Source organism: Engraulis encrasicolus, chromosome 19, assembly GCF_034702125.1.
Source record: "Engraulis encrasicolus isolate BLACKSEA-1 chromosome 19, IST_EnEncr_1.0, whole genome shotgun sequence".
NCBI lineage: Eukaryota > Metazoa > Chordata > Actinopteri > Clupeiformes > Engraulidae > Engraulis > Engraulis encrasicolus.
The window spans coordinates 24,737,271-24,748,701 of NC_085875.1; positions in this window are offsets into that span (position 1 = coordinate 24,737,271).

Genomic DNA, 11,431 nt, shown 5'->3' on the forward strand with positions numbered 1-11,431 from the left:
CAAATTGAAATGTGTGTGACAGGGCGAATTTTTTGACATTTTCCAGTTTCTAAAAAAATCAACCCAAAAGAAGGCAGAAAGCTTAAATAAAAAAAAATAGGGCTGTACCATAGTCAAATTGTTCCATCAAACCCTTTGGCGTCGGTGGTCTACACTCCTCTGAGCTGCATTTCTAGTTGTTATATGCTTCTGTTGTGTTTGGTGAGGTGCTCTCAGGGTTTATACGTTGACCTAGTGAGTGCATTGATGATTGGGGTTGTATCGGATGATATTTTTTGATTGATATGGATCATGGGATGGGACTATTGTGTTTATTTGTTGGTGTGCCATAGGCACGGTCCTCACGATTCGATTCGATTACGATTCGGGATGGGGGTTTGCGATTCTATTCGTTTCGATTCGATTTCAATTTGATCCGACTTCAATTCTACAATGAATTGCAATGCATTAACATTTCTACTGAAAAGCAAAGCAAAATGTTTTCATCAGTCATGATGAGGCAATACAAGTTCAAGTTGTCGGATACTGAGCAACAATTTATTGGCTGTTTTCTGTATCAGTCTTGCAGTTCTCAGTTGCTTTTGAAGTGGCTTTTATTTTAATTTAACATTCATTTGATCCCCGAAATATCCACATGGAAAGTAAATTGAAAGTCAAAAAAAAATTTGCCGCATCGATTTCTGGAAATTGCCGCATTTGATATCTGGATCGGTTCCATGCCCCCGATTGGTTGGATCGGCCGAATCAGATTTTTGTTGGACACCACCTAGTGGTTATGGGAAACCTCGCATTGTCCTGTGATGAGTGTGTTGCTTTTGTAATTTGACATTAGTTAATGATGGCGGTTTTTGGTGATGATGATGATGATGATGATGCTGACTCCCGGGGGTCTGTGCGTTCGTTTTGCGAAGCAATTGCCGGTGGGCGATGGTCCTGGACACTGTTCCACCATGATGATGGAGCTCCTTCCGCTGGACTGTTTCATCATGGCGAACTCCACCCGCTCCCTGCACCACCATGTTCCCAAAGTCGCCAGCCTCACTGAGATGCTCAGAGGGACGGCTGTTGCGGCTGTGGACAGGATCGGGAATCCGGATAATTCACAAGCAAACCCAGGCAGGAGCTCACACGTTTACTGTTAACACTACTAGTACTATGCGACGTGTGTTGTGTGGTGTGTGTGTGTGTGTGTGTGTGTGTGTGTGTGTTGTGTTGTGTGTGTAACCCTCCCTTGCCAAACTGCCTCCCTGCACCCAGCGCGCCCGCACCACAATCACAACAAAAGGACACTCAGAACACGCAGATGCAGACACACACGAACGTTTGTGTAAGGTTGTGAGTGGGACAGGTTTTGTTCTAGTTGTTATTCTAGGAGGAACGAAACTTCATTTGTGTCGCGCAGAACCAAAAAAACACAGCATTTATTAACGTCTTTATCTTATCCCCAAGCCCTTGCCTGAAGCAACAAAGTATTTGCATTTCTCAATTGTGTACCAATTCTCAACGTCATTGCCAGATTAAACAAACAATACTTTTTCTCTGCCCGATAGCATTGTATGTGGTTCCCCCCCCAGGTGATATTATGTATATGAAAACCTTCATTCCTACCCATTGGCACATTACTTTATGATAAGGTTTTTACGTAAAAAAAAAGGGCTCTGCTCTTACGCCCGGTCCCTATGTGCAACACAATGTGATTAAAACATCATCAGTCAAAGGACTATTTGTTCGTTTAATACGTCCACCAATTGCCTTATCTGCGGAAAATATATGAAGAGTTCATAACAAAACGCTTCCTTCACAAAAACCCCAGCCTTAAAAAAAAAATAGTGTGAATACAACCCAGTTTAGCCTCTGATTTTTCAGGAAGCATTTCAAGAGTTTTAAAAAGTACAAAAATTATATATCATTGAGCACTTATTGCCACACCTCAATTCGAAGGGTTTTTAAGTTTCTTTCTCTGTAATATTGTGTAAATCAGTGTTTAAATGTTTGGAATTTGTGGTGGAAATGTCAGGTAAGATTAAACTCCTTTTCCAGTTTTTCTGATGCTGTCATAAAAGATTATTCTTTATTAAAATTGTACTTTATAAAATTGACTTTTTTAAAAGAGCTCTTCATATTTTATTTGTGTGCTAAATTTTGATAGTCACCCGCTGCGGAAGGATTTATTGCCGAGCGTGATTCCTTTTCCTGCCTGAGAGATCGGAGCCAAAACTGGACAATGAGTTCTGGGTCTATCATCGTCTGTGTCCAATGTGTCTTCCTGAAAAACACATTGCGCACCGTGTGCGCGCACACACCCCCACACACACACACACACAAAGGTTATGACCAGCACTTGTTCAAAAACACACATCTGTTCCCTGTCGATATCTCAAACACGCACACCACGCATGCACACACGCACACGACACACCACAACACACAAACAGTTACGACCAGCACTTGTCAAAAACACATCTGGTCTCTCGCTCTTCTCAAATACATTGCACACACGCACGCACACACACACACACACAAAGTTACGACCAGCACTTGTCAAACACCACATCTGTCTCTCGATCTCTCAAACACACTCGCACGCACGCCACACACACACACACACATCACACACAACACCACACACATCACACTCTGCACCACAGGTGTTCTAGTTCATGCAAACGAATCTAGGTTATTCGTTCAAAACAAGTCATTAATAATGAACGTGCCACAGACATGCAAAACGCATCCAAACTTTTTGAAGCACCCTTGAACATGCTATTTTATAGTCATTTTCCATTTGCGGTAAACACAGGCCATTACATTAACATTAAAAAGCCAGTCAGATACCCAATTTGGTGGTCACAGAATAGGACAGTACAGGACAGACAGGTACAGACAGTCAGACCAGACAGGACAGAAAGACTTAAATACACACACACACACACAAACACACAAACGTTAAGCATGCTTTGTAACCGTGCATTTTATACAGTCAAGGGCAGTATTTACACAACTCTACAGACACATACAGTATGGTGCATACATCCACCTAAAACACAGTGGATAGGGTTAGGGATAGGGGCTCATGGCATTACAGTAGAAAAAACTTTACCATACACATGGCCATTAACTTCTACATAAAATTCAGTTCACTGGAACACACAAATACACATAGTGAAAGAAAAATGAAATGTAATCAGTTTAAAATAATATTTGTAGTAAAAAAATCTGATTTATAGATGCCACACATATGACAAAATGGTTTATGGACTTATCATGAGTGATGTTTGAACATGTGAGGACAAATATTTTGCACATACCAAGTGTGTGTGTGTGTGTGTGTGTGTGTGTGTGTTTGTGTGTGTGTGTGTGTGTGGTGTGTGTAAATGTAAAAAGTACAGCTTAAAAATAACTCCTCAAATAAACAGGAAATGTGTTGCTGAGTAATGAGGAGTATGTGAAGATGCCTTAGCTGGATGGCACACCCACCTCGCCCTCTGCAGATGCAACGATGCCCTTAGACAGCCTTTGGGGCATGGGGGACTTCCCACCCTCTACAGAATAGAGAACCAATAGAGACTCTTATGCATAAAACTCTCATATGAATACACACAAAGTTAAGGTTTATTTTTTAAGGGACAGCGGGCCCTGCCTTACAAATTGCGAAGTTGCTGAAAAACTCCTACACCAAACCCAGGAAACTGAGAAAAATTGTCTCTTCAAAAGCCTTGTTATTACTGTAGGTTGGATAATTTGTAGGTTCATTGTAGGTTTCATATTCTTGGGTACGAAGTGGGGTCACAGCAGAGAAAGTTTGGAAAACCACTGCCCTAATTGTGACCTCTAATGACCACAGTTGTAATACTGCCTCTTGAAAACATACTGATGCTGATACTGATACTGCAGCAAGGGGCAAGGGATTTAGTCAGAGGGAAAAAAGGTGCTACAAAGTGGATTTCCGTCTAAAAATCAACTCCACACAACTTTTCCGACATCGTAAGAACACAAAAAAACAAATGCTGCATTTTAAAAAAACCATGCTTGCTCACGCAGGAAACTGTTGAGCAAGTAGCCCATGTTGTATACATTCATTCAACAGTACATAGCCAAACAATAGTGTGTGTAGTTATACTACCTTTTTGATTGCAGTATAAGTTGTCTCATGGAATCAGTCAGTTTATAGATGAATCTCTCTTGCATGAAGGGGATTGATTTGAACTCAAAAGCAATAAGGTAAATATTTGAGGGGGCAGTGATTCCCATGCAATCCATACAAATGTTACTATTACATTGGCTTAGTGAACAAACAGAGGTACCTGTTAACCACCCCCTACTCTGCTGAGTGTGCTTTGCAGCACAACCTTTAGCTTTTTCAGGTCATGCCGTTTTTTTAAACAGCGAGAGTAGAGGAATGGGGGTGGAGAGGAACTGTGTTTAAAAAGGCAAAGAATTGTCGCAAGAAGGGCACGGATTTCAAATCAGGCGAGGAGCTTTCAGGAGGCAGGGCATTAATCAAGAAAGCCCCTTCGCGTCTCGTTTTGCGTCTTGTCTTCTAGCTACTCCCGCTCACTCGTTCGTTTGCCTACTTGTAGAGTTCGGGACTTTCCATAATTAGGGAAAATTCTAGGCAATTGCCTAGGGCCCGATCAAATTTGTCCTACATAGGGGGGGCCCCAACGGTCACACACCAGTTCGCTCGGTAAACACAAAAAACACACACAAAAAAATAGGTGGATCTTAATTTTGTCACTTTTTAAACACTGAAATTGCACCCAAAACCACAGAATTTTATGTCGTACACATGACTTTTGAGGGCGCCCATGTGTTTTTATTTTCGCCTTAGGGCCCCAAATGGCTGATCGGCCCCTGCTTACTCCCTCACTCCTCTGGCTCCCTATTTAGGAAGTCTTTGGGGAGAGAAACGGGCAGAGCAGGAGGATGACAAATGACACGGGTAGATGGAGAGTGGCGATGAATAGGGTGGTTGTCCAGTTCCATAGTAGGGTGTGTTTTTTGTGGTGTTTTTTTTGCTCTAGAGTTTCTGGGCCAAGGGCTATGGAAACGGCCAGAGCTGAAATGCAACACTCTCAGGAGGAAAAGGGAAACCACTCTCACAAGTTGTTGCCTAACAGATGGCCGGGGCCCCCCGGGCTGCCGCTTGCTTGTTATCAAAGTATAAACATCAGATACAAGAATATTGGCCTCGGGGAATCTCAACAAAAATTCATTAATGGCACACAAAAAATCTTCTGAAAAAAAAAAAAATGCCCATTTCCAGCAATTTAAATCCATTTAAGCCTAAGGCACCAGCAAAAAAAGGCTGGCTGAATGCCTAAGGCCCTTTTTGGGGGATCAAGGTGCCCTGGCCTATAAAACCTAAAGTTATCGCAGCCTCTGAAAGTACATAAAAACATGAAATAAATTGCATGCTAGGGAAACCCCAAAAATTGCATTGGAATGTGTTAATTCAGCTCTAATATATCCCTGATAGATTGTTTATGTTAAAAAACACCCTCAAACTCTCAAGAGCCTGCATGCACACTGTTGTCCAGTCGTTCGGGTCAAGGGCAGCATATGTTCAGTAAGCATAATCAAGCTTAAATGAGGCTTACTAAAAAAAAAGCAAGGGGTCAAGAATTGTGAGCATTGATGGTGTACTCTACAGTACAACGCACATTTAACACATTTGTTTTACATACCTTTTTTCAGGCTCTTACATGCTGAGTTTCTCGGAGGGGCATGATGACTATGGAGGGGGACTTTGTAAAGCTTCCCATATGTACGCTTGTGGGTTCGGGGCTGGTCCTGGGCCCCTATGATGAGAGGACGCACATCAACACCTAGAAGGACCAACATGTTCAGGGGGCCCGGGCTCCTTCCACAGACACACGACATGGTACCACCACCGGCACCTGGCCAATGGTGGGCACAAAGGGGTTTCCTCGCCACACTTGAAAAGGGGTTTGCATTGACGTGGAAGAATCTTCTGTTGTACGCACATCACCAATCATTATCCTTCTCATGTTTTTCCTGTCCTGGTCAAAACCCAGTGGGCATGGTGGGCTTTCTATAGTTTAAATTCTGTCTACCTCGAAATTCGCCCCGGCTTACTGCCTAAGACTCGTGTCCACTTGCAGCTGTGCCCGAGGGCACGGTGGTGACGTGTCCTATGCTGTTTCTTCAGAGTCCACGGCACCACGCGGTCGATACGGGGGTGAGTGAATTCTCCGCCATCCAACGTGACCCTGTGGGGCCTGGAGGAGGAGGAGGAGGGGGTTGGAGAAGGTGGAGGGGGGCCTCTCGTCTCCCCTGGTGGTCATATTTGAGGACGGTCAGGGGCTCGTTTCGGATCCCTCCCCCAGTGGCAGTCACTTCCTCTGTGGGGCTGGGTTGTGAGAGCTGGGTCCCTGGCCTGTCCCTCTCCGGTCCCTTGTCCCTGTTCCCCCTATCCGGCCCCTGGTTCATGTGGGGGTCATCACGTAAACCGCGAAGGCAGCAACCTTCGCGGGCCACACTGAGTCCTCATTAGGAACGGCGTACGCTTCTCAACCCCCTGGTTCCTCCTCCACCGCCCACATGGTCCTTCTCCCCCCGTCTTTCCCATCCACCCTCTTCCTCCTTTTCTCTTTCTCCTCCTCCTCTGCTGTAAACCCCTCGCCTCCCCTGGCCTTTTCAGCAGGGCCTGACTGCATGCTTTCTAAAGGGGATAGTTTGCAGGCGTTTGCTTGCCTGTTTCGCCCTGCCACTGTTGTTGAGGTGTTGTTTTTTTGTTGTTGTTGTTGCTAAGGGTGAGAAACGTCACCCTCGCTGACCTGACTTTCAAGGATGAGAGGGCCGTGTGTACTGATCTCTGTGTTGTGTTGTGGGGTGGTTGGTGATTGGCCAGCTGCAGGTGTTCCCTCTCCCTATCGCCGCACTGCCTTCTGATTCATTCCAAAAATTTTCTCTGCCTGATTTGTAGCCTCAAAAACACGTTTTTCCCTTTCAACTCTCTCGTTCTTCATTCTGATGCTGGCACGGCGCCCATCGCCTGTAGCGGGCGGCGCAGTTCTTAAAAATCACTTACAAAACGATCTCATCCCCTGCATGATTAAGGAGGCGCGAGCTCAGTTTTGGGAATTTTATACTCTGTCTCGGGAGGGCTTGCTAGAGAAAAACATCATCCAAATTGTACTTTCCGGGCTGTTCCGGGCGAGCAGCAGGCAGGGCTGTAGCAAACAGCAACAGCAACACAGCAGGTTCTCTTGATTTATCTTGGAGAATCTTTCGCTCTCTAAGGACAGACTTTTATTTGGCTGCTGGCGAGGCGTTTAAGGCCTTACTGCGACACACAAAAGCTCTACTCGCTCCTGTTCTCTTCGCTTTCCTCTGTTCTCTCCTCCCTCTTTCTCAGACACTTCTAAGCGTCGAGGCCCATTTTGAAAAGGCACTTAAAGCACTTGCTTGTGGATCTTGTGGTGGGGTGGTGGGTCTGACACTTTCATTTTTTTTTCAGAATTCTTCCAACACGACTACGCTATCATCAGGCACCACCTGCACCACACCACCTGTGGCTGGTGTGTCGTTTGTGGTTGCCTCGTGTCTGATAAAAGAAGTCCATGCAGGGCTGCTCTTCTTCTTCAGTGGTGATCTATCCCTCGCTTCTCGTTCTCTGCCACCTGTCGCTTCCTCTTCCTCCTCTCGCCACTCGGTTGTGTCATTCATGGCCCCTGGTAGACTGAAGCTCCTGTTGCTGGCTGCATGCTGCTTTGGCAAGGAAATGAGGGGTCCAGGTGATAGAGATCTGGTGGAAGCCACTTCATAACTTATCGCCGTTTCCGTCGGTTGCAGTGGGTGAGGAGCTCGAGCTCGAGCTTGAGGCTGGCCAAACATGGGGCTTGATCTTCTGCTAACTGCTGACTACTGCTGCTGCATGCTGGCTGCTGACTTGCTGCTTGCTGCTTCAGGTGTTTCAGAGGTACAAGGTTCAGGGTCAAGGTTACGAGGGCCCCCTTTGCAAACGACCTCTGACGAGGGAGGGGCCTTGGCGTTGACGACGTGAGGGGAATGTTCTCCTCTCGTCCTCCAGGCATTTTGGATTGTAAGCTCAATAGCCCCGGCTCGCTAGGCGTCCGAGGGAGGGAGCCTGACGATCCCCTCGAAGTTCAGGACGACGAGCAGCCTCGTGTGAGGGGCTCGATTTCAGCCTCGGCCCCATACCCATTACGAATCACTCCCTGTACCTGTAGACAGCGGGACCGGTTTCCATGATTCAGATTCCGCCGTTTTGGGCTCGACGGAATATCTTCACCCAGCTGTTTTCTCCACGGATTGTCCCTTTGCGTAAAGCAGGTGGTAGGGACACCCTCTTGCTAGCCGTCCACACTCTTTTAGTGAGGGGGGGAGGGGTGGAGGAATTGAAAGGGCGACTGCCAGGAATTTGCCGAATGTCCTGCCTGCTGCTGCTACTCGGCAGGAGGCGGATTCGTTTCGCTCCTGGTGAATCATTACCAGGCCGAGGGCTGGCAGGCTGGGGCCGTGATGATAGGTGTGTGGCGGTGGACTGTGTTGGGTGCGCTCAGGAAAGGGGCTTAGGGGGATTTTCCGGGCAGGGCTGCCTCCTTCCCCATGCGTATCTCCTCTTGGTGGTAGATGGGTGATTTCTGGCCACCACTGAAAGCAAGTGCGGGGTTGGGCTCTGCAAAGATAGGATAAACTTCATGTCATTCATCTCTTTTTGATTGACAGCCCCTGATTGACAAGCTCTCATCAGGAAGTCAAAGTATTCACTTACAGCAATCTGTGCGGAAGCATCAGTTACGCATGTACTGTACTGTACATATCAAAACTGGCTCAAGCATTAAAATGACCTTGCATATACTGTAGTTTTAATGAAATAGTTCAGTTGTGCTCTTATGTTTACCATCCCCAAGCAGAATAAACGCTTGTCTTCGCGATTTTCTCACAAAATATGAAGGTTTTACACAAAACCTTTTTTTTCACTCATTTTGCTAGTGGACTTAGCTTAAAGTTAATTTTATTAGCAATATTTCTGTGTTTACTCTTTCAAAAGGCATGATTCACAACCCCAAAATACCCAAATGGACCCTGTTCAAAAGTTTACATTACCCTAGTTTCTTATGGCTGAATAAGGCCCTGTTTTAACATCAGGGGACCGCTCTAAATTGTTTGTGAGGTAGTATGTGGATAATCTCGCTCTTAATGGTTCTCCGATGGACAAAAACAGCACATTCTTCCTTGCAGAACAGAATGGTTGTTTCCTGAATAATCTTTTTTGGGTTGTCTTGCTGGAACCTCACATTTTGTGGTTTCCCCTGAAAAATAAAAATGGCTAATGATGTTGAGATCAGGAGACTGGCGACGGTTCGCTCAAAAAACTTCATTTTATTTCTTTTCTGACGCCTAGTGACGGGTTGATTTGGTTTTCTGTGTTGAAAATTATTGTCATGTTTGGCACTGTCCAAACAATGGACCCTGTTGCAGTTTCAAGGCTGATGCGTGTGTTCAAGTTTTCCTCCCAGTATTTTTACACTGGGCAATGTGATTCATCATTCTGCGAGTTATGGATCAAAAAGTATAATGCAATTTGTAATCAAATGTACCAAACATGAAATCAGTGGTCCATGAGCATGTTTCACAAAAGGGTATATTGTGTAACTTTCATCATAGGCTCCATTGAATGTTCTCCAAATGGTACTGTTTATAAGTGTGGCCTAAAAATGTTCCATATTGATCTCATTTTTCCCAAATGACTTTGTCACAGGCATTTTGTTTGCTTCTTCTGTGCTATTTGGTGTATAATTATGCCAAAAATAACATGTTTGCATTTTTGTGGTAATGGCTTTCTCCTGGCTCAACCCCCAAACAGCCCATATTTCCTCAAGGATGCCCTCTTTCCTGTTTTACATAACATTTTTTCATGTTGTCCTATATTTCACCTGAAGTTATTTTTTTGATTTGTCCTATGCCCTCCTGAACAATTTTCCTTGCAATGATTCATTGCAAATGCAATGATTCCTTGCCATTGGCTTGATTTCAACACAAACTCCTCATATTGCATTTTTCTGAATTTTGAAAATTCCAACGGTGCCAACATGACAATATTTCGACACAGAGAAGCCCAAATCAACCCGTCATTAGCTTTTCAGAAGAATAAAATTGAAAGTTTTTTTGAGCGCCCATCTCACTCTCCGGAACTCAAACATCATTGAGCCAACTTCAGGGGGAAACCTCAAATGTGAGGTTCGCAAGATGACACCCAAAGATATTAAAGGAAACAAACCATTCTAGCCGATGGATGAATGTGCTGTTTTGTTTTGGAGAAACATTAACGAGGCCTTATCCTCAACTACCACAAAACAATTTTAGTAGCGGTCCCTGATGTTTAAAACAGGGCCATATTCAGCATCAGAAAACTAGGGTATGTAAACATTTTGAACAGGGTCATTTGGGTAGTTTGGCGTTGTGATTCATGCTTTTTGAAAGAGTAAACACAGAAATATTGCTTTAAATGCTTAAATCTTAAGAAGTCAACTAGCAATGAGTGAAAAAAATGGTTTTGTGTAAATCCTTTCATTTTTTTGTGAGAAATCGCGAGAAAAGCGTTTACTTCTGCTGGGGTATGTAAACATGTGAGCACAAACTGTATAATCCATGTACTGTGTGTGTGTATAATGCAAGGTGCTTTTACCATATTTCAGTACATTATTAATACCGTAATGCAAAAGTATTATAAGTATATAAGAGGCAGTCTTTTTTTTCTAAAAGGTCCAACCCACCATAATTGAGATTGAAATCTTCATCGTTGTTATTCCCGGTTATGTTCTAATGGGTTAGGAAAATACTATTATTTATTTCAAAACGCTTCAGGTGTGTGTTGTGCTGTGGAATTGAGAACTGTTTTGCATTAGATTAAAAGTTTTCATCAACCAAACCTTTTTCCGTAAAAGCCGGAGGGTGATTTGAGAGGATAAATGACTAAAAAGAAACAGGAAATCTGTATCAGGCACAAGCATGGTACTCAAGGACAGAGGATCTGTGAACGAGCTGGCGTTCATCTTAATGTCTTTCAAAAACACAGACCTCAGTTAGTTTCACATTTACAATTACACATTTAAGATGATTTATTTTGTGTTAGAGAAAACAAATACTATGTGGCCAAAGATAATGTATATGACTTCTACAGTTAAGTAAACAAATCCCACTGTTGTGCATGAGGAATTAGTGTAAATTATTACTCTGTACTTTGAGTTGAGACCTCCCCTTGTCATCTTTTCTTGGGTTGTTAGTGTAGTTCATGAAGGGCGTTGAAATTTGGGGGACTGTGGAGGTTGGCCATGATGGGATACTCAAAGTCCATGTTTAATTTTACTTCCAAAACAGCAGCTTGGGTTACAGTAGATTTTAATACTGCTAGAGTTTGATATTGTTGGATACTGCTAAG